Source organism: Tamandua tetradactyla, chromosome 2, assembly GCF_023851605.1.
Source record: "Tamandua tetradactyla isolate mTamTet1 chromosome 2, mTamTet1.pri, whole genome shotgun sequence".
In the NCBI taxonomy this organism is placed as follows: Eukaryota; Metazoa; Chordata; class Mammalia; order Pilosa; family Myrmecophagidae; genus Tamandua; species Tamandua tetradactyla.
Window position 1 is genome coordinate 162,497,145 of NC_135328.1, and position 24,053 is coordinate 162,521,197.

The 24,053-nt window shown below is 40.7% G+C and overlaps 1 long non-coding RNA gene across 1 annotated transcript; it reads left to right on the forward strand.

Annotated features, from left to right (window-relative positions):
• The first annotated feature begins 510 nt into the window (after nt 1-510).
• Nucleotides 511-23,587, forward strand: LOC143662932 (uncharacterized). Its single transcript, XR_013165674.1, has 4 exons — nt 511-841; nt 21,684-21,778; nt 23,055-23,134; nt 23,302-23,587. It is a non-coding gene; the product is annotated as an uncharacterized LOC143662932 (long non-coding RNA).
• The last annotated feature ends 466 nt before the right edge of the window (nt 23,588-24,053 follow it).

Consider the following 24,053-nt stretch of genomic DNA (forward strand, 5'->3'; position numbering starts at 1 on the left):
AAAAAAGTTTCCAATATATTCAGAAATCATTGTAAATTCAGATATTTGCAAATGTCAACATAGAATATATTGTTTTTGCCACAAAAACTTTTACTTTCTGATTAAGAACTATGGCTTTCTTAGTCTTTGCTTTTTCTTTCCTTCCATCACCAGCATTAGCTCTTGGCTTTCTTTTTTTGGACCATGATTTACAGGGAAACCAGTTTTGTACATTTTTAGAAACCACTTCATGACCGTCAACCCGTAAATTACAAAAGCCACGCTGAGATGTAGAGGCTGGGCTTCCCAGACCGTCTCACCAACAAAGCAAACAGCTTTCAAAAACTGAATTAATGATGCTGCAAAATGACAAATTACTATGTGTCATAGATTTCAGGGATCCCCAGGGAATGGTGCAAACTGAGAATGTTAAAGCCGGGAATGCTAATGGTGAACGCTATCACCTGTAAGATATGCGGGGGCCTGCGGGAAAGACTTGGCAACTAGATCCTCTCTCCAGATGCAGTTCTCTCTCATTCACACTGGGCCACAGGTTTAGCCAAGTACTCGGTTACTAAGGAAACCCAAGTTGTCAGTTCTGAGCCAAATGGGAATAATGGTGATTTATTTGGGAAAAGCAAAGTTTGTCACTTTACGCTTACTGCTACAAAATTGCTTTTTGATTACCTTCCTCCTTATTGCATTGTCTTGTCACAATGCACTACAGAAATAAGTGGCAAGGTTAATAATTATGAGCTCAGTTCTTGTCACTCTTCAGGGTCTGGCAAGGTCTTGGCTGCTGTGTGAGTGTGTGGGGCAGGTGGCTTGTTCTAACCCCTTTGGAGAGGAAGGCTTTCAGAAGGTGAGTCCACACAGACACACTCTCAGTGCCTCTTCACTCCTGAGATTCCTAATAATCAGTGCTCCCAGTTCTGAATCCAACTCCTCCTTCAAACCCAATTGGAATGCTATTTCCCCCTGCACTGAAAGCATCTAGTCCTTCTTTAGCCACCTCTGCGAACTCCACCAAAGCTTACAGATTGTATGCTCAGTCAACATAGCATATTGCATAGCATATAGACATCTCACAATGCGTGACTTCATTTTGCACCCATAACCACCGCCAAGACAAACATCACTATTATTTCATGTTACAACTGAGGAAACACAGTCAGGGAAGTTGGGTCACTTGCCCCTGGTCCCCGGGCTTGTAAATATTGGCACCTGGACAGAACCATCCAGAACTGTCAGACTCTCTCCATTCCTCCATGCAGTCTTTCTTTCTCTCACCTATCCAACTTGTCTCCATAGCATAACCTATCTTTGTCTGCTTCACTCGTTACTCTTGAAGCAATTTCAAGGATGTACAGAAAAGCCTGTCTCAGTCCTCATCTTACTTGAGCCATCAGCAGTGTTTGTCAATTTCTTCATTTTGCATTCTCATGCTTATCCATCCACCTCACTGACTGCTCTTTCTTGATCTTTTTTTTTTTTTTTTTTTTTTTTTTTTAAAGGAAAGACAGAGAGAAGGAAGGAAGGATAGAAGGAAGGAAGGAAGGAAGAAAGGGAAACATCTTTAAACATTTTCTTGTTTTTTATTGTATTTTGTTTTTCCGTTTTTTGTTACATGGGCTGGGGCCGGGAATCGAACCGAGGTCCTCCGGCATAGCAGGCAAGCACTTTGCCCGCTGAGCCACCGCGGCCCGCCCTTTCTTGATCTTTTTTTGCTTGTTTCTTCTCATCTTCCAGACCACTGAGGTCCAAGTGCCCCAAAACACAGCCCTTGGCCCTCTTTCCTGTCTACTCGTTCTCTTGGCAATCTCATTCAGTCTCAGAACTTTGGATGTCTTTATGTGCTGACTCTTTGTTCTTTTGTTAAAAATTGTGGTATAATTTTGCATACAGTAAAATGTGCAAATACTATAGCTTTATGAATTTTTATATATGATTACATAATATATGTAACCATCACCTAGATCAAGGTATCCCTCCAAAAATTTCCCTCGTTGCCCCTTTACAGTCAATAGCATCCCTCTTCCAATAGGGAACCATTTTATTGTAAATGAGTTTGACTGTCCCTGAATTTCTTATAGGTAGCCTGTGGCACATTTGAAATATATCATCCACTATGCTAAAAACTATTTTTATTACTTTTTTTTTGTATGTGCATGTGTGTGTGTGTGTGTGTGTTTGTGTGGACAGGCACTGGGAATTGAACCCGGGTCTCCAGCATGGCAGGTGAGAACTCCGCCACTGAGTCATGATGGCCTGCCCTACATCATTTTTTTTATTATGGAAAATTTCAAACCTATAAAAGTAGTGAGAATATGATATTTGCCTATGTTTCATTCTCCCACCCCCATCTGCTTTCTCCTTTTTCCAAAAGATTATTTGGAAGAAAATCCCAGATAGCAAATCATTTTAAGTGTTTTAATATATATTTTTTAATTGTAAAGATTTAAAATATATTTTTTAAAGATTAGGATTCTTTTTCTAAAACACAAGCATAATGTCATTAACACACCTAAAAAATAATAATAGTTCCTGAATATTATCAAATTTATGGTCAATGGTTTGTTTGAATCAGGATTCAAACAAAAACAATACACATACCATTTGGTTTTAGTTTAGTTCTTAATTTATGGATACTTCTGTCTTTGTATTTTATTTTATTGCAGTTTATTTGTTGAAGAAACTGGGTGGCTTGTGCTGTTTTTCACATTCTAGATTTTGCTGATTGTATTTGCTTGGTGTCTTTAAATATGTCCCTCTATCTCCTATATCTCCTGAAAACTAGGAAATAGATCTGGAGACTTATTTGGAGTCAGTTTCTTTTTCTTGACAAGAATACTTTTATGTGTGGTACCTGTCAGGAGACACATGATGTTCTGTTCATGGTTTTGTGATACTGTCAGCAGTTGATGATTACTGTCTGAGATCAATATTTCATCAGGGTTTTGCAAAATGGGGCTGCTCCAGCTCTATTATTTCTTCTTAATTTACTAAAATACTTCTACAAGAAGAAATATTTTCTCATCAACTATATGACTATCTAGAAATGTAATTCATAAAGGAAAGGCAGTTTGAATTCTTATTTTCTTTTATTTACCAGTTTTCAGCATTAGTTAGTTATCTAATAGACTATAAAAGGGATCGATGGTTGTTTTTGGTATCATTATGATACATGGATTTTAAAACACTTTTGATGTGTGTTGTGTTGATCAGTTGCAGCTAATATTCTTACTTGAATTAACCGTCCCATCTTTGGCTGTTGGGAACCTCTCTGTGTTGACTGTGTTGATGACTATTACATGTTTATCTTTATTCTGGACCTTTCCCTGAATCCAGACTTTTATAACCAATATATCAAATAGACACCTCAGACTTAACATTTCCCAAGTCAGACTCTAAATCCCCCAATTCCCAAAGTTTCTAGTCCTGCAGTCTTCCTAATTTCATTAAATGGCAACTGTGTTTCTATAGTTGCTCAGTCTAAAAACCTGGGAATATACTTGACATCTCACATCCCCAATCAAGCACAAACTGATGCCACTGCTTTCAAAATATATCCAGAGTCTGATCATTCTTTTTTTATTTTAAACAACTTCCACCGCTATCACCTCAGTCCAAACCTCCAGTACGTCTCATCTGAATTAAATCCATAATCCCCTGCGTAGTCTTCTAATAGGTATTCCTGATTCCATCCTCTCCCCCATACAGTCTGTTCTCAATACAGCAGCCTTGCTGATCTGTTAAATACTTTCCAAGGGTTCCTTCATCAACACTCTCCAAGGGTTCCTCTTCTCATTTGGAGTAAAAGCCAAAGTCTTTATAATGTCTGGAAGGCCCTAGCATTCTATTCAACACTATCCCACCCCATGACCCCTGTCTTAATACCCCACCCCATCCCATCCCAATCCACAAAATCCCAATCCACTTCACTTTACCACACCCCACTCCTATTCGCCCCATTACACCCCACTTCAGCCTGCCCCATCCTACCCCCACTCCATTCCACCCACCCCACTCCACATACACTGGCTTCCCTGGTGTTACTTGAACGCACCTGGCATGAGCTCACCTTTGAACTTCCTGCTTCCTCTTGGTGAAGAGATTCCCACAGTCCACTCCCTCACCTCTTTCAAAGTTTTGCTCAAATCTTTTCTTCTCAGTGAGGCCTTCTCTAGTGATCCTTTTAAAAATTGCAATCCTTTCACTCTGATAGTTCCTATCTCCCTCCCTTACATTTTCTCCATTGTGCTTATCATTATGTACAAAATGTATAAAAGTGTGTAAAAGTGTATATTTTATTTGGCTTTTGGTTTCATGTTTATTTGGAATTTTATTTTATCTATGTATTTCCAGATCCTAAATAGAGTCTGGCACATAGAATGGTCTCAGTAAAAGGCTTTATATTTCTCTCTCTATCCCCTGATAGAATGTCATTTCTACAAGGCCAAGGTTTTGCCTTGTTTCTTGCTATATTACAGGTCCTATTCCTGGTATATAGTAGGCACTTAATAAATGCATGCCAAATGACCCTGTTTGCTGGCATGGTGTTTGGTTTTTTAGCAGGTATGAGTTATGAGTTAGCTCTCTTTCTTTCCTATTTCCTAAAGTCCTTTTTCTAAATCAAGGTCAGAGTTTAGGCCTAGCCTGAGCAGTGAGAAAAAACATGGAGCATAAGAAAAGCACTGGATATGAGGTCAAAAGATATCTCTGATCCTGAGGTCTACAAATACTGTGCATAGTGTAATTTCACGTATCTTCTCTAAACCTCAGTTTTATCACTGCAAAATGGGGTGATGATAATTTCCCAGGAATAACTTCACAGGGGTATTGAGGGAAACAGAAAATGAGTGAGAATCCTTTGGATCCTCACTGCTCCTCACAAGGACCCTCCTCTAGCCAGCTGTTCACGGCTCCCACTAGCATGCAAACAAGCTCCAGACATTGTTTTAAAGGTCTTTTCTAATTCCACATACCACCACCACAGTCATCATCTTACACCAATCTTACACTTTTCACTTCCCGTCTCTTATTCCTCACTTCTGTCTCTTATTCTTCACCTCCTACTCATCCTTAGGCTTCAGACAAGGACACCTCTCCCAAGCCAATCTTCTTGATCAAATCTAATGGATGTCCTTTAGTGACTATCTTTGCTCTGCTTGACTCTGCTGACTAGTCTTTTAAGGAAATCTCTTTTACTTTCATTTCAGTGACCACATTCCTTTAATTCTTCTTCCATTTCTTTACTTCTTGCCACTTTCCTTTCTGGATTTCTTTTCTGCTTATTCCTGAAATGTTGCCAATTCTCCAAATTCTGTCCCTGATTCCTTCTTCCTTCATTTTACATGGTTGTCCTAGGCAATCTCTTTTCCATAAAGACTTTAGTTTTTCTGCTGATGTCACTCAGATCTGCCTCTATCATGGATGTTCTTCTGAATTTCAGATCCCAAAGAACTCAGTGACAGCTCAATAACCTGAATTAACTTAGACAAATACTAAGGGAAGGCACTGGCTCACAGAACCAACCTAGGGAAGGGCAGAGACACAGCTGGGCCAAAGGGTAATGGAATTAAGGACATAAGAAGTACTGGAACTCTGCTTTGCCCTTCGTTTTGGCTTCATTCTCTTGGATGGGTTTCTCCATGAGGTTTTGGCTGCCTATATTTCTAGGCTTACAACCTTTATAAAAAGGGAACAAAGTAACAACCTTATCCTTGGAAAATCCTAGTGAAGAATTTGGATTGGCTTTGAGTCAGGAGTACTTCTTTTCTATGAATTGATTTGGTTAAGTAAGCAGAATCTCATACAAAGATGACTTTTATTCAGATCATGTACTTAAAGCGATATGTATAAACAGAAGGTCTGTTGTCCCCAGCAGGAAGGAATTCCAGAGTACAAATGGTAAATGTCCATTACAGAGCCATATACTGAATTCTCCTTTAGGTATGTATTCCAGTTTGCTAGAATGCTGCTGGAATGCTGTATACCAGAAATGGAATGGCTTTTGAAAGGGGAAATTTATTAAGTTGTAAGTTTACAGTTCTAACCTGTGAAAATGTCTAAGTTAAAGCAAATCTATAGAAATGTCCAAATTAATACACCAACAAGACTTTACCTTCACTCAAGAAAGGCCAATGAAATTCAGATTTGTCTGTTAGCTGGAAAGGTACATGGCAAACATGGCATCATCTGCTAGCTTTCATTCCAGCTATTTCATGAAGCTCCCCCAGGGGCATTTTCCTTCTTCATCTCCAAAGGTCTCTGGCTGTGTGGGCTCTCGTGGGCCTTGTGACTCTCCCTTGTGACTCTATCATGGCTCTCCAAAACGCTTCCTCTATTAAAGGATTCCAGGAAACTAATTAAGACCCACCTGGAATGGGTGGAGTCACATCTCCATGTAACATAGAAGTTAATACCCACAACTGGATGTATCACATTTCCATAGAGATAACCTAATTAAGTTTCCAACCTACAGTAATGAATAAGGATTAAAAGAAATGGCTGCCTCCATGAGATGGATGAGGATTAAAACATGGTTTTTCTAGGGAATGTAATCCTTTCAAACTGGTACAGCATGCATAGAAAAAGGCTCCCTAACTGTATTCGCCATCCACACTCTGCTTCATGCCCAGTTTATGTCTAATCTCAGCGAATGACATGATTTTCTCAGGGCTCCTGAAACCTGAGGTCTAGAACTTATTGTAGGTGCCTCTTTCTGCCTCATGATGATTAATGTTTGGCCGGTCTCCAAGTCCTCTTGTTCTATTTCCAAAATGCTTCTTGATTCCTGACTTCTCTTCTTTATCTGTCTGCTACTATTTTAGATTAAGCCCCCATGACTTTGTCCCAAGACAATTGCCACAACTCCTCACTCATCTCCCTGTTTCCAATCTTGCTCCCTATTCCTGTCAGGTCCAGGTAGAAAGCAGAAATGACTTTAGTTTTTTAAACAGAGGAAATATAAGTCAGGGAATAAATCCAGTGGTAAAAATTGTATATTTGCCTTAGAGAATCCCTTATCCATTTTTTTTTTTTCCTGGAAGGCCACAGTATCTGGGGAGGCAGCCAGATAAAGTGCAGACACAGCAAAACTAGGAGAATCCCAACAATACGTGGTTATTTGACTTTGGACTGCTCAGCTGCTTTTAACTTTTCTTCCATGGACCTGCTGAAAAGTATACAATGCTTAGTGTAATGGTTTAGGGGTAATGGTCACTAAAGTTGTTCAATAATAAGCACAAGGAATGAAAGTGTCTGCAAGCTTTTGTTCTGCATAGTCTCAAGTAAGAAAATCCATTTCCCCCCAAAAAGGAGATTTAAAATCCCCTTCTATTGAGAGTGACAACACTAATGATCTAAGTAGAATGCAGCATAAGAAGGTAATGAGCCCACAGAGCCCAAAGTCACAGAGACAAAGTAGCCACCTTCTGTAGCCTGTTGGCAGAAGCCAAGCTCCAAAGAGCTCAAAGGTGGTAGATTATATATCTGAGAACTAAAAGTTGAATAAGTCCATAAGGGAGGGGTATGGAGGGAACATCTGGGTTAGCCGCTTTTCTATGCACTTTACACTGGTCCTTTTGCTTTAACTTCATAACCTATGAGGAAGTATCATAGGATCCAGTTTTTAAAGATGAGAAAACCTAAGATTTACGTAGTTAAGTAACTTACTCAGGGTCAGTAGTTACTGAGTGGCAGAATGAGGATGAAACCCAAATCATCCTTGATCATTTGCTTAGTGAGGGGAGTGTGGAGACCAATTCTTGTGTCTGTTGTATCTTCTCATATACACAGGTGTACAATTCTCCTTTCAGAATGAGGGTTTTTTCTCAACTCATCCTTTTATCCTTTAGAAAGTTCTAGATTAAAAAAACTTTTTTAGTAATTGCACTATCATCAGTTCCTGGACTTAAAGGACCTTACCCATCTATTAAAAAGAAAATTGTGCCCAGAGTATACAAAATGTCATGTGCACCCTTCGCTTAGCCAGAATGTGCCATACAATGCGTTCAAATTAAAACAGCTACACTTTATTGAACACTACTATATGCCAAGACTGTTCTAAATACTTTGTATATATTTACTCATTTAATCCTCACAGTAATCTTAAAAGTAGAGGTTACTATTATCACTTTTATTTTCAGGTGGGGAAATTAAGCATAGAGAGGCTAAGTCACATGCCCAACATCACATGTGCTGTTGGATTCGTGCTGTGTATTTGGACGGAGATTCTTTGGTTATGGAGTACGATGTTTAATCATCATATCATTCTGATTCTCATGGTCTGATTTCTGGACTGAGGGATAAGGGAAGAAATGAAAGGGGGCATAGAGCTATCATCCACTGAACACTGGCTGTGTTCCAGAAGTCTGCAAAGAATGCCACATATGTCATCTCATGTTACTCTTCTGATCATTCATTGTCTGCACACTCTAACTTCCAAGGGAAGCTAAGGCATTGCTCCCCTAATTCCCCGCCCCTCACTCTACTCCAAAGAGAGAAGACCTCTGATATGACCCAAGAAAGTGGCAAATGACCCTTTAGGAGGGAATGGAGATCTTAGTGGGAGAAATAGAGAGCATGAAATGAAATAAGTCTTGAGAAGAGGGGAAATTCCCTTTTTTTACTCTCTCTTATGTACAGTAAATATTTTTAAATCAGTTCTCTTAGACATTCTTTTCTTGGGGCCTGTATTAGTGCGGAGCTCTGCAGGAAATAATGTTTAACTGAACTGAAGTTAAACTGAACTGAACTGCCCACTGCTATATTCTATTCTATTATTGTATCATATTCTATAATCATCTATATTCAATGATAGAGTTGAATATAGCAGTGTACAGAATTAAAAAGAAACAACAAGTGATGCTACTACACTTGGTCTGGCAAAAATAGAAAACCAACCCCGTGTTGGGGCCATAAGACAAGCTTAAGTCTGCCTCCAATTATGAGATTCCCTCCTTCTCCCTTCTCTTGGAAGCACAAATAGGACCACAAAAAGATTAACTGCCACTCCTTGGTGATGAGCTCTGTGCTTTAGACAGAAGGGCTCTCTTTTGAGGGGCTGGATTTTGCAAGGTTCTTCCTGCAGGAGAAATGTATAGCCTGGTGGTCTCAGATGGGGATGTGGTCAAGGAAAAGGCTGAGGGAGATATTTATTTGCCCAAATTCCTGTCTGTCTCTTAAGGAGCAAAAGGAGTTTTTCAAGCTTATATGCAGAACCAGATGGGGATCTGAGGCTGTAATTCTGTTAGTAACAGTGTGTTTTCCTTGGAGGTTAACTATTCACCTCTGGAACAGGATAGAGGTGGCATGATGAACAAAGTGCATTAGAACTCAGCATCTACTCTACTCTACTTTTATCATGCTTTCTTGCATTGCAGACTCCTGGCCAGTAAAAATTACCTACCTCAAACTCTTTTGCAATGGGGATCCATATATGTTTGGAGTTCAGACAATCAGATTCACTGTGTGAGATTTAAAGAAGTGAAGGGAGACCTTGCTTCTGCTAATTCTACTGGAAACCATAGTCATGAAGGCTTGACTTTTTCTGCAGCAACATTAATAGAAGGCTCGTTGTCCAGGAGTGATAATAGGAGGTGTTGAGACTTGGAGTGTTGGGTGGTGATGTAGCTGCTGCCAATTGTCATAGGTAAAACATGGCTCTGCAGCTAATAGTGAGAGTGGTAGCTTCCTGAAAGCTGCAGTCTCCTGATCGCAGTGGTTACCTGACATGGCTGCGGAGGTGTAGATTTGGAACTGGCGGCTTCCCGATCACAGAAGAGGCAGCAACTCTCTTGGGGCCTTCTTCTTTGGGGTGGCTTTGGGATTTTGTTCCTGAAAATTCAACCTCGAACTTGTCCTCAGAACTCATTGATATTCTTGGCCATTTAATAACTGTGATAAATTCCAGTTCTGCCTAAATTCTACAGGGTGGATATTTTTCTCTGTAGCTGAACCTTGAACAAAAGTGAAGGCTATGGGAACAGTAATACTAGCAAACATTAAGTGCACACTATGCGCCAAGTGCTCCAAGCACTTTACATTAATCATTTCATTGAAGTCTCACTGCAACAGTGTTTGGTGTGATATCCATCCTTATTTTCTAGTGAGGACTCTGGGATGCCCAGGGAACAAATAGCCAGTCCAACATCACCAGGTTTTACATGGTGGAAATAGGTATGGAATGCAGTCGGGTTCTAGTGCCTGTGATATATACCTTTTGTCCTATGATGCTGGTAGGCTGAGGATTCTGGGACTCCAGGTCACAAGCCTTGCCTCCTTTTTTTTTTTTTAAGAGATAATTAAAGCAACTCAATGAGGAAATAAAGGCCTAAAGACATTGTGTAGTTGGCCCAAGGTCAAGCAGATAGGAAGTGGAAGGGGTGGTATTCAAACACATCTCCTTGACTTCAAAATCTATGCTATTGTCCACTTCACAGTGTGTTTCTTTTGCCCCATGACGGCCTTTCAAAACTGGGAAGACAGCTCTCATATCTCAATGACTCTTCTCCTCTGCAAGTTAAACACTCTGAGTTCTTTCACCTGCTCCTCTGAGTCCCTTCTCCACCTGGTCACCCTCCCCCAGATTGTGAATGACCCCCTTCAAGTCTGTCACCCAGGATAGATCACAGAGCTCTCTGTGAAGCCTGACATGCGCTGCAACACTCCCAGCATGAAAGCTCTTAATCTAAGGCAGACTCTTGAAGGTGAGAGGAGCAAATCTCTCCTCTGCAGCCACCTTCCCCCAAATGCCTTCCTAATGAGACCTGTTCACTTTGCCTTTAAGGAAGACGTGACATATAGATTTCCTCACAAATTAGGAGCTCTTCTTTCCAGGCCATCCCAAGCAGGAGGATGTGTTCAGGTTCCCTTCTACTGTGGAGCTGGAGTGGACTTTGAGGAGTTATTTATGGGCAGAATGCTAATTACTTAACTACAAATATGTAAATACTTTGAGAATAAATTCATCACAATATATTAGGCATCACATTGTAATTAAGCTCAATTAGATATTATTAGCAGTATTAATGTCATGTTGCTCGTGCCTGTTCCTAATGAATACATTAACCCAGACTTGCTGCCACCATCCATGTGGGTGCATTTATGATGATGACGATAATAGACACATAATTAGAGCATTATTGCTTTGCTTGCAAATTGTGGAGAGAAATGTCAGTGTCTTTGGAATCTGAATGGCTGACCTGACTGTGGATTGGTTATATGTGACCTGGGGAATGTGTGGTCTGGAAATAGGAGTTAATTTCTTAGTTTGTAGCCCTTGAGAGAGATGTTTTGTGAATTGGGGCAAATTCCATAAAAATGTGTATAGGGCAGGCCATGGTGGCTCAGCAGGCAAGAATGCTTGTCTGCCATGCCAGAAGACCCGGGTTCAATTCCTGGTGCCTGCCCATGTAAAAAATTAAAAAATTAAAAAAAAAAATGTGTATAGAGCCCTAGTTTGCTAGCTGCTGGAATGTAATATACCAGAAATAGAAAAGCTATTAAAAAGGGGAATTTAATAAGTTTCTAATTTACAGTTATAAAGCCAAGAAAATGTCCCAATTAAAACAACTCTATAGAAATGTCCAATCAAAGGCATCCATGGAAAAATACCTTGGTTCAAGGAGGTTGATGAAGTTCAGGGCTTCTATCTCAAGTGAGAAGGTACATGGCGAAAACAGCCAGGGTTTCTCTCGCATCTGAAAAGTCATGTGGTGAACACGGCGGCATCTGCTAGCTTTCTCTCCTGGCTTCCTGTTTCATGAAGCTCCCTGTGAGACATTTTCCTTCTTCATCTCCAAAGGTTGCTGGCTGGAAGACTCTGCTTCTCATTCTCTGCTCTCTCAGAAATCTCCTGGCTTTCTCTTATTCTCTTTTATAGGATTCCAGTAAACTAATCAGACCCACTCAAATGGGTGGAGACACATCTCCCCTAATCCAGTTTAACAACCACTCTTGATTAAGTCACATCTGCAGGGAGATGATCTAATTACAGTTTCAAACATACAGTACTGAATAAGGATTAGAAGAAACAGCTGCCTTTACAAAATGGAATTAGGATTAAAACATGGCTTTTCTAGGGTACATGCGTCCTTTCAAACTGGCACAAGTGGAGAACTACCCTATAGGTTGTTGGTATAGCAGGGCAGTGAGTGGTTGATCTCTCCCAAACCATAGTAGAGGAGCCACTGTTGAACCCAGGAAACAGGAGAGGGATTGAAGATGAGGCCAGACAGAAGTCTGCAAGGAGGTCAGGGTCCAAGGAAGGGACAAGAAAATGGCCATCAGATTCATCCTTAATGTAGGATCTAGTACTCAGATTATGCAGAGTAGGACACATCTCAGAGAAATTAACTTAAGTTGCTCAATATCACACAAGATTTGACCTTAATCTGTCTAAAGGCAATAGGTCATAAAGAAGAGTGCAAACCAGGATATCCAAAAATTTAGGGCCGAGAAGACATGATGTAGCAAGTATTTATTGACCAAACTTTAAGTGGACACTTTCTATGAGTCCTTGCTCTGAACTAGGAGATTTCAACTGGCTCCACAAACATACCCTGTCTAAGGTGTTTATAATCTGCCTCTAGAAGGAGGAGGGAAAAAACCAAATGGGCCAATACGGAGCAAAGAGAATGGTACAGTTAAATCTTTGGGGAACGTGTTGATGTTTTATATCCAAGTTTTGAGCATTGGTGGTGAGGTTGGATGTTAATTGCAATTTGGGGGTAAATTGATGAGCCAGAGAGATGGCTACAGCTAGAGAGGGAAAGAATTTAGCAGGAAAGACAGATAAGAACAGCTGTGCAATTCTCTTGATAATAATCTTTGAATGCTAAAAGGAAAAGGTGTCTTAGAGATTATCCGTTACCTTCATTTTACCAGTGAAATATCTCACCCAGAGTATCAGTCAGGGTCTACATGGTAAAACTTTTACAGAATTTCTTTCAGTACTGGGAATTGTTAGGTAGGAAATGAAAGAACTGAGAAGGCAAACAGGATGGAGAACCAGTCTAGAGATTGGAAAAAACAGGTGTCTGCAATTTTTCTTAGGGCTACAGAGACAATAAGAGTAGGTCATCAGAGATCAAGCCAGCACCATATGGTGGAGCAGAACTCAGAACCCTTGGAACCTTACAGCCTCAGAAATCTTGGAACCCAAACCAGGAGCGATGGTAGATAAACAGATGCTTCAAGATATACTATCTAAGGCAGAGCAAGAGAAGAAATACCCCCAATTCTCCCTTTTTCTTACCCTCCAGTCTTTTAGTGGAGCATTCGCTACTATAATTGGCTACAACTTGTGGGAAGCCAGTAGGAAAAGGAGCCTGGAAAATGTAATTCCTGACGTACAGAAAGGAGCAGAGGAAAGGTCAGAGAAGGAATCTGAAAGGATACCGGATTTAAAAGGACAGAACTGGGACTAGAACCCAGGTTTCTTGATTTCCAATACAGTGAGCTTCACATTGAAACCAGTGTGTGGTTTATTCATTATGAGGGATTCTCATTAAGAAGTTAGAGGGAAATAATGGTGATGGTGCTGCTGCTGATGTTGATGAGCTTAGCTTATATTCACATTGTTCTTTATAGTTTACCAAGAATTTTCACATAGAACATTTCATGTAATCCTTACACATTTTGTGATAGACATTATTAGTCCTATATTATAGATGAGGAAATAGAAGCTTAAAGAGTCTTATGGCTTCATACCTGGCAAGTGGCAGCACGAGGATTTGACTCTGGATAAATCTTAACTCTAATTCAAGGAGCTCATGGAGAGGATGGAGGAGAATGGTCAAATCCAGGGGTCCCTGAATTTTCAAAAATGTGGGAATATAAGCTGAGCTGGTAAAGACAAATTCTGGCCGAAGGAAATTCTCTGCATGACTGATGTTCTTCTCATGTTTACATGGGGCCGTTAGGATGCGGTGGCTTCCAGACTGATACGCCAACTCTTAATTCATATTAATCCCATCTGCACAGCACACTGCAATTTTCAAAGAATGCTTGAACACAAGTACACTTCATTTTGGGGACTATTGTCCCTTTCTGACAGGTGGTGAATCAGGCTTAGAGAGAGGAAGTAACTTATCCTACAGCACTTACTATCCTCTCATGCAGCTTACATTCCAGCCAAATTTATTAGCAGACTCCAAACAAATAATGGCCTCTGTGACTTTGCATTTGTTGTTTCTTCTGCTTAGAATGATTGTTGCAGATTAAATCATGTACCCCACAGAAGACATGTTCAGGTCTTCATCCATGTTTCCAAGAGTGTGAACCCATCTGTAAATAGAACCTTTGAAGATGTCATTATTAGTTAAGGTGTGGATTATTTGTCAGTAGGATCTTTGATGATTCTATTTAGATGAGGCCAAGTTGAATTAGGATGGGCCTTAATCCATATGACTTAAATACTTATAAGCAAAGGAAATTGGACAAAGAAGGAGATGCCAGAAATCAGTGGAAGCCTAAAGTTAGTGGAATCAGAATTGCAGACACAAGAAGAAAGAGATTGCCATGTGACAGAGGATTCCCAGAATTCTATAGATTCTGGAAGAAAGTTAGTCCTGCCAAATCCTTGATGTTAGACTTCCAGTCTCCAAAACTGGTAGCCAATAAACTCTTATTACTTAAGACAACCCATTGTGTGGTAACTACGACAATGATATTCTTCCTTAAAGAACTTGTCCAGGTTGAGTTAGTTGGTTTATCCTCTTGCTCCTATAATGATTTGCTCTTGCCTCTGCTGTATTGTTTACTTATCAAACCCCTCTAGTAGACTGAATGTTCCTTTATGAGAAAGACTAGGTCTTAATTATCTGTTTTCCTAACACTAAGATGAATAAATGAATGGATATATAACCAAGATGCAAAACCAGTCCTTCTTGCCTTTAACCTTTATACGGGAGTAGCACTTGTGCAAGCAGAGAAGGAAGCTGTTGATCAAGAAATGTAATTGGGGCTGATACAATGGGTTTGTTTAAAGCTTTAAACCATCTTTTCTTTCCCCTTTAACAGGAAAGATCATGTAGGGAATTAAGTTCTCTTCCCAGGACTCTAGATTTGCTGAATTAACAATTCCTGATCAATTAGACTAAAGAGCTTTCCCTGTACATGCCAGCTCTTGATTTTTATTTTGCAATAAAAGCTATGAAAGAGGGCAAGAGAGCATGGAGATGGCAAAGGAAGGGTCTTAGGCACAAGTGGGAGAATTGCATATAGCACAGTGCCATGGTGAGGAGTGGGGGTTGGGGGTTGGGGGTGGGCTGCAGCTGAGCTCAGTTACTCAGAATTGAGTCTTCTCCTTCCCAAAAGAGAAGAATCCACCTAATTTCTCCAGGTGGGATGAAGCCCCGAGAAGGACAAGAACAAGAGTTTAAACAATGGTGACAATTTCACAGTGAGGTTGGGCATCGAGGATGGAACCCATGTACACTCTTCTTTCACTTTCTAGTTGTGGAAAGGAAGACCAGAGAGGCAGAGTAATTCTTCTGAGGGTGCACTGAATCAGCATTACACACTCCCATTCCTTGTTACCTCTCTTAAACGTTTACCTGTGTCCAGGTCATGCTTTAAGTACCAGCATCTGTGGCTCTTGCCTGCCCTAGATCCATTTTCTTTCTTCTATCAGCACTATTCTGATTCTTCTCTGGGGAATTGATTATTCTGCACAAGATACAGTTTTAGTGGGTCTGTCAATCAAAATGTCCCTTTACTACATGGAACCTTGAATAGGACATGAGATTTTGTTGGTTTGTCCAGAGTGATGCCCCGATAAATCCCAGAGTGATTTGAACAGTGAATAAAAAGGTATTTGTAAGGTCCCTTTCAAGGAATGGTGAGAATGGGAGAAAATTCAACTTCCCAAGTTGAATTCTTGATATTCTCACAAGCAGTGTGGACAACCAAGGCTATAGGCTGGGGTGTGCTCATATGAAACTTAACCCCACAAAGAATAGGTCAAACCTACTTAAAATTAGGCCTAAGAGTCACCCCCAAGAGAACCTCTTTGGTTGCTCAGATGTGGCCTCTCTCTCCAGCCAACACATCAAGCAAACTCAACACCCTCCCCCTGTCTACGTGGGACATGACTCCCAGGGGTGTGGACCTTCCTGGCAACGTGGGACAGAAATCCTAGAATGAGCAGAGACTCAGCATCAAGGGATTGAGAAAACCTTCTCCACCAAAAGGGGGAAGAGTGAAATGAGACAAAGTGTCAATGGCTGAGACATTCCAAACAGAGTTGAGGGGTTATCCTGGAGTTTATTCTTATGCATTAAATAGATATCACCTTGCTATTCAAGATGTAATGAAGAGGCTGGAGGGAACTGACTGAAAATGCAGAGCTGTGTTCCAGTAGCCATGTTTCTTGAAGATGATTGTATAAAGATAGAGCTTCTGCAATGTGACTGTGTGATTGTGAAAACCTTGTGTCTGATGCTCTTTTTATCTATCACGTCAACAGACGAGTAGAACATATGGAATCAAAATAAATAATAGGGGGAACAATGTTAAAATAAATTTAGTTTGAAATGCTAGTGATCAGTGAAAGAGAGGGGTAAGGGGTATGGTATGCATAAATTTTTTTCATGTTTTCGTTTTATTTCTTTGTCTGAATAGATGCAAATGTTCTAAGAAATGATCATGATGATGAATATGCAGCTATGTATTGTGAATTACTGATTATATATATAGAACAGAATGATCAAAATAGGAATGTTTGCATTTGTTTGGTGTTTTTTGGTATTAAAAAAATAAAATTATAAACAAATTTAAAAAAAAGAAAAGGACAAAAAGAAAAAAAATGTCCCTTTACCCCAACCACCTCCAGCTAGAAGCTAAAAAGTAAGCCAAGCTAGGCAATCAGATTCTCTTTGGCTGGGATTTGGAGTTTTGTGGCACAAAGACTGAATATAATTATACCAAACATCCTGGAGGCAGGGATAAACTTTCTACCCTGCTCCCTAGCTCCCCGGAGCTGGCCCGCCCTGGGTCCTCTCCCACGCCTTCCTCTTCCACTTTTCCTCAGAAGGCCACCCTCATATCCTTCTTCATTTGGTTACGAATATCAGAGTTGATTTTTATTGGTTGTGACAAAAGAACCCTAGAGATCTGCTCTCCCAACCAATACCCTTAAAAGCAGCCAGAAGGAAAAGAGGAGCAAAAGGATCCTCTCCCATGTGCACGGCGTTTTACCAGTACTGTCCAATAGACTTATCATGTGAGACCACAGGTAATTTAACATTTTCCAGTAGACGCATCAAAAAACTAAAAAGAAACAGGTGAAATTAATTTTAAAAATAAAATGCATTTAACCCAATATATCCCAAAGATTATTATTTCAACTTCAGCCAGTAAAAAATTAGTTACTTTACATTCTTTCTTTAATCCTGCCTTCAAAGTCCTGTATGTATTTTACACTTTTACATTTCAATTTGGATGCTAAATCTTCATCAAACACTTGACCTACATTAAGAGTTCATAAAATAGACAGTTAAAGTAAATTCACATACCTACATAGTGAATACTCGTGAGTTTTCTAATAACTGAATTGAGTATCCGTTAAAAATGTTAATTAGAATTAAATAAAATTGGGCAGTGCAATGGTGACTCAGTTGCAGAATTCTAGCCTGCCATGCAGGAGACCTGGGTTTGATTCCAGGAGCCTGCTCATGCCAAAACAAACCAAAACAAAAAAAGAATTAAATGACATTAAAGCATCTGTCCTTCAGTCACACTAGCTACATTCCAAGTCTTATGACTACCTGCAATGATGGCTTCACAGTTACTATACCCTTGTCACATCTGGTACTTCATTTGAACCTGCCAAGTAGATGGGAAGAATTATTTCTATTATTAATCCAGTAACAAGCAGCAGCATTGTCATATTCATTCTCCAGATGGGAAAGTAGAGGTATATAACCTGACCAGGATGGCAGAGCTGGAAAAGCCTGCATAGGTTTGGAGCTTGAACCCAGGTCTGCCTGACCAGCAGTGCCCAGCCAGCATTTCTCTCAAATCATCCACCTAAGGGATCACCTCGGATCAGAGGACAACTGAGGCTCTGACCTGAATACACTGTGGGACCTGAGATCCACTCTTGACTTTTCTGTGAATTCTTTTTCCTAGCTGTAAAACAAGAGGGTGGCCCTGCATCCTTTTGCAGGTCCCTAGTAGCTTTAGCGTTCTCTCTGTCTCTGAAGGAATAGAGGTGGGAACAGAATGTAAGGCAAACTATGGTTGATTGAGGTTTACCACATGCAAAGTACTTTTATAGAATTCACTTTTGTTGCCCTAATTGATCCTGACAATAACACTATGAGGAGGAGACTAATTATATACCCATTTAATTGATTAAGAAACTGGTGCTTAGAGACTCGCCCCAATTCAACAGGCCATTGATGGCAGAGCTGAGATTAAAACAAGGCAGTGTGGCTGCAGAGGCAGGTGCTTTATTAGCAGGCACCACGGCCTCTGGAATGGAGACTCAATGTCGATTTTGTTCAGTGCTGTGATCCTAGTGCCTAGCACAAAGTTAGTACTCAAATAATAGTTGAATGACTAAACAAATGAATAAGGAGGGTGGAAGAGAGGGTTCAATGCTTAGTCCAATTTTAGGTCTTGAATTTTTCAGTCTCTGGGGTGTTTCACAAGTACAAACAGGTGTTTGATATTCTGAATAAATAAATTCCTTAATGTGTTCATATTTGCAGATGAACTGAAGACATGATTTCTGAGTCTGATTAATACATTTTTGTCTCCTTTCTAGACAACCATATGCCCCAAGTACAGTGACATTTATTAACAGTGATTGTAAAAAAGCCCAGTGGAGCCTGTACCTAAGTGGAAAGTATAGATTTCTTTTACTGAAACTTGGATAAGCAAAGTCATAAAAGTTGTGAAGCCACGTTTTACAACCCCCACAGCTTTGTGTCAAATTTGGGACCTGAATGTTTTCTAACACTTGCATTTTTTTCTTTCAGATCTTTAGCTATAAATAGGTAAACATTTTACCATAGTGTGGAATAGCACTAAACTGGGAATTGAAAGACCTCTTTTCTTTCCTAGACTTTGGCACATACATGCTGTGTGACTTTGGACAAGTTTTTTACTTCCTTTTTTCCCCTCATCTTTAAAATGAAAGAAAGAGCTAAAATGCTTCTCAGTCTGTGACCCTTTATAATTCTACATCTTTCCTGTAGCTTATCATAGCAATAAAATATTACTGCCTACACATGATTCTTTGAATATGCTTTTCATTCATTCATTTGTGGAACACTTGCCAGGCATCATTCTACGCATTGAAGATACAGAAATAATAAAAAAAACAAAGTAAAACATAACAAAACAAAGTAAAACATAATAGTTTTTGTCCTCAAATTGCTCCCAGTGTAGATGGGGGACTGAGAAAAAAAATTACAGCACAATGGGGTGAGTTCTGTGCTAGAAGATGCTAGGGGAGTCCACATCAGTGTGTCTAACCCAGTTTAGGGGGTCAAGGAAGTCCTGCAGGTGATGACGGCATGTGAACTGCTCCTGAAGGATGAAGACATGTTAGGCAAAGAGATGAAGGGAAGGGTTTTTAGGCAGAGGAAAACATGTGCAAATGTGTGGAGAAACAAGAGATTCTGAATCCACGTGAACAGTTCAGAATGGCCCCAGTGCAGGGGTGTGGGGGCAAGTGTCAAGAGGCAAGGCTGGGATGGCAAACAAGTCAGACCACAAAGGAGCCAGCTTGCTGAGCAAAGGCTTTTGGACTCAGCAATGGGCAGCCAATGGCAATATTTTAAGGAAGGAAGTGACATGGTCAGATCTGTGTTCTGGGATGATTTTCTTACCTACATAGTGAAGGATGACTCATAGAGCATCTCTGGAAGCAAAAAGTCCTGGAGGAAAGTTGTAAAAAATAATCCTGGGAAGAGATGAGAGGTCTTGAACTAGGAAAGAAGTAGAGGAGTAGGAGAGGGAGGGGAGATTTGAGAGGGAATGTTGGGGGACGAAGGGCTGGTGAGAATCAGGTTTGGAGCTTGGGACACCGGGTGGATGACAGTATTATCCATTAAGGTTTGGAAATACAATATAGAGGTCCTCTGACTTCATATCAGCAAGGAAACAGGTTCTTAGCAGTTCCTACTCTGTTCTGTTTGGGGGGTGTTTCCATTCCGTTTAGCTTCAGAATATGTTTTATATTAAATACCATCAGTGTAATTACAGAATATGATACACTGTAATTATGCTCTATAATTACATTTTCTTCTATTAGCAGCATGGCATTCCTGCTCAAGGCAGGCCCCCAACATCCAAGACTGTTAACATGGTTAGGACTGCAGAGGCCACCCTGAGCTGGCTAGGGTCTCTCTTTCCCAGCCTTTGCGGAGTGATACAGTGGGAACCATAGGGAGGCAGTGCAGCTCAGTGGTTAAGAACACGGGTTTGGAAACTAGCTGTCCATGTTTGAATGACAATATTAGCGCTTATTAGCCGTGGGGGCTTAGGCAAGTTGCTTAACGTTTCTATGCCTCAGTTTCTCTGTTTTTAGAGAGGGGATAACCTCACAGGGTTATTTTTAAGAATAAATGAAATAATAGTTGCCAATTACCTAGCATGGTGCCTGCCAAATTTAAGCCCTTGATGGAAGGTTATACTGATGGGAAGGGTCAACAAAAGGGAGGACCTGCCTATTTTCAGATTCCTGGACTGACTCCTTGCTGCCTTCATTGAATCAGGGTGAGGGGGAATCTAATATCCTAAGTGCTAAGCTATCAAGAATAATGCCACAGAATCATAGGATGTTCCTAAATCTATCCTAATCCTTTCCTCCCTGACCTTATTTTATAGACGAGTAAACTGAGACTCAGAGAAGATATTTGACTTGTCAAATAACTCAAAAGACTCAGAGATAACATGAACTCAGAATCCAAGTCGCCTACTCCTTGGCCAGGGCTAGGGACCAAAGCTTTTATTTGCATATGTAGGTCTCTCTCTACATTTTAAAAAAAGCATGTAACATGCCTTCTCTTATTTCATTCTGGAATGACTTCAATAAATATTATCTTTACAGATAAAGAAACTGAGTCTCAGGGGAGATAAATGGCTTTTCGGAGGATACCCTTTTAGGAAACATTAGGCCTGGGGTTTGAATCCAGTCCTAGCTTCAAGTCCAGTGCTCTTCCTCCATATTCTTTTTCTTTTATGCTGCACACATTCAATGAGCATCTGCTCATAGTGGCCTCTAACACACACCACGGGATATAAGGATGACTGCCTGCAAGATTTCCTCTCAGATGCTAGACAGGACATATGTTCCAATTTCTAACATCAAGGGCAGGATGTGATAAATGCCCTTTGGCTGTTGCAAATCTGAGCATTCCACGAGTCACAAGAAGGCAGTGGAGGTGGGGTGGGGTGATTCTTTTGGCTAAGATGGTAATAGAAGAGTTGATAATTGTGCTAACATATACCAGATGAAGAAGGGGTCAGAAGGTGTATTAGTCAGGACCCTTTTAGACAAAAAACTAATTCAAAGCAGTTTAAGAGAATGAGAAAAAAAAATTATTGGTTTACCATAACAGGAAAGTCCAGGAATGCAGATGATTTTTAAGTTCATCTCAATTCAGGGGCTCAATGACATTATCTTGCCTTTGTCTCTTGCCATCTAAAGGTTCTGCTTACCCCTACTTTGCATTGTTCCTTAGAATGACTCCTTCTGCAGGGAAGGTGAGCTGGTCTGATCCTTCCAGCTAAGCAACACTGAAGGAATAGTGTACCCATCTCTGAACCCATCCCTATGGTAAGAGAATGGGCTGTTCTTTGTGGGACATGATCTGGGGGGCGGGGAAGGTAGATTAGCGTGAACCTGAATCACACTGAATGAGTCCACCATAAGAAAGAATAATTCTGTTACCAAAAGATAGTGTGAAGGGGAACTGAGTATATCCGAACTCCGAATGTCCACTATAGGAATATTTCTGAGAGGAAGCACAGCATAAGCCAAGGGCTAGACATGGACAAGTTTCATACTTGTCGATAGATATGTGAGTGGTACAGAACTGAGAGGTAAATTTGCAAAAGTAGATTGGGGCCAAATTGCAGAGGTCTTTAAGTGCCATGCTGGGATTCCAGACATAGAAAGAATTTTTGCATAATCAGGCTCTCTGAAAAGCAAATGGCTAGCTCATCTCCCTGCCTTACCCACTCTACTACAGCTATAATGAACTTTTAGAATTCTTAAAAGAATTCTGTGTTTTCTCACTACTCCAGGACAGTGTCTGCAGTTCACTTTCCTCCTCCAGAAACACTTTTGCCCCTCTTTGCTTAGACAACTCCTGCTTAGCTGTAATGTCTCAGAGGTTACTGCCTCTAAGAAGTCTTCCCTGATTATCACCCCCCAAATGAATTATATGGTTTCACAGAATTCTGTGCACATAACTTTGCTGAACTGTAAATGCTTGTTTACTTACCTATAGTACTGTATCATATGTGTTTAGTGCTTACAATGCACAAGGGTGATAATATTCTTAACCCCATTTTATGGATACAGAAAATGAGTCAAGAGAGAGTATGTAATTAACCAAGATTATGCAGCAGCTATGTAGTGGAGCTGGAATCTGAACACAGTCAAGCTGGTTCCAGATTTCATTCTCTTAGTCACTATTGTTTGAGTATGTGATGATTAGGATTGTATTCCCAGGCTTAACACCATGCCTGTCCAGTAATTGTCTGCTGTACAGATAAAAGAAGTTAAGTGAATCAAAGGAGGAATGGAATAAGGAGGGAGTGATGGGTTCCTCATCACTGGAATTACTCAGAGACCTGGGGAATATCGATGTGATAGAGCACATCACTGCATAGTTTAGAGTGCTAGATTAGATGGTGTTTTTAGCTTCCTATGTGCTCAAACAAATACCATGAAGTGGTTTGGCTTAAACAGTGGGAATTTATTTACTCATGAGTTTGAGGCTGGGAAAATGTCCAGACGAGAAGGTGCTAAATGTGCCACAATGCACAGGACAGCCTGACAACAAAGAATTGTCAATAGTGCTAAGCCTGAAAATTCCTCTTTTCAGTCCAACTCCAGCCAGCTCTATCTCCAGCTGAGAAAATGGGTACCTAGAAGCTAAGAAACTTGGTCAAGATCAGACAGCCGGTAAGGGGCAGAGTCAAACTACCCCCTGCCAGACCCATCGTGTTTTCATTTAACTCCACCACTAACAATCCTTCTTTTCCGCAGCTTTTTCAGGGTGGGAGGGAGAGGACTGTGAAAGTGGTGGTGGGGGAGGCAGTCTAGCATCTTCTGTAATTATCTTGGAGCAGAGAGTCAGAGAGAATCAGAGAAGGTGCCAGAGGAGCTGACCTCGAAGGCCACATTTCCTGAAGAGCCCGGGGCCAACGGACCATTGTGATGGTGGCATAGATTTCTAGTGCAATTATCCTGTCCCCCTCTTACAACTGTCTCAGAAGTTCCTTCCGTGATCATTAAAACTGGCTCTGGGCTTCGCCTTTGAAAGCGGCGGGAAACGCCCAGGGCTGGATCCTGTTCTCATTAAGCAGGGATGGCCTTCCTGACAATTCAACAGGATTTCTGCCTTGTTACAAATTGAGAGAGATGTGACTGGACCGTGCCAATTACAGGTGGGTGCCTCTCAAAGGAGGTTGCTCTTTTTTTTTTTCTTTTATAGATTTTAAAATTTCCATCTCTATTTAAACTCAAAGGCAATCCTGTGTCTCATCTCATCTGTCGCAGGCCTGCAGGTCACAAAAGCTGGAGCTGAGAGAGGAGAAAGGAGGGAGCAGACATTTGGGAAAGGAGGCACTATGTCTCACTGACACCCTGTGCGTGGTCTTGGGTTTGCAGTACTTCTCTGCTATGCCGTTAAACGAGCCACTTAAACTTTTGGGGCCTCATTTTCTTTTCTGAGATGATTAGAAAATTTCCACCATGGGAATTAAGTGAAATAAAGCACATCAAGTGTGTAGCACTGTGCCAGGCCATGTGGCACCCCTCAAAGGGCCTGGTCCAGCAATGGCTCTCCAGAGGTCTGATCTGTTCTTTCCCCGGGTCATGG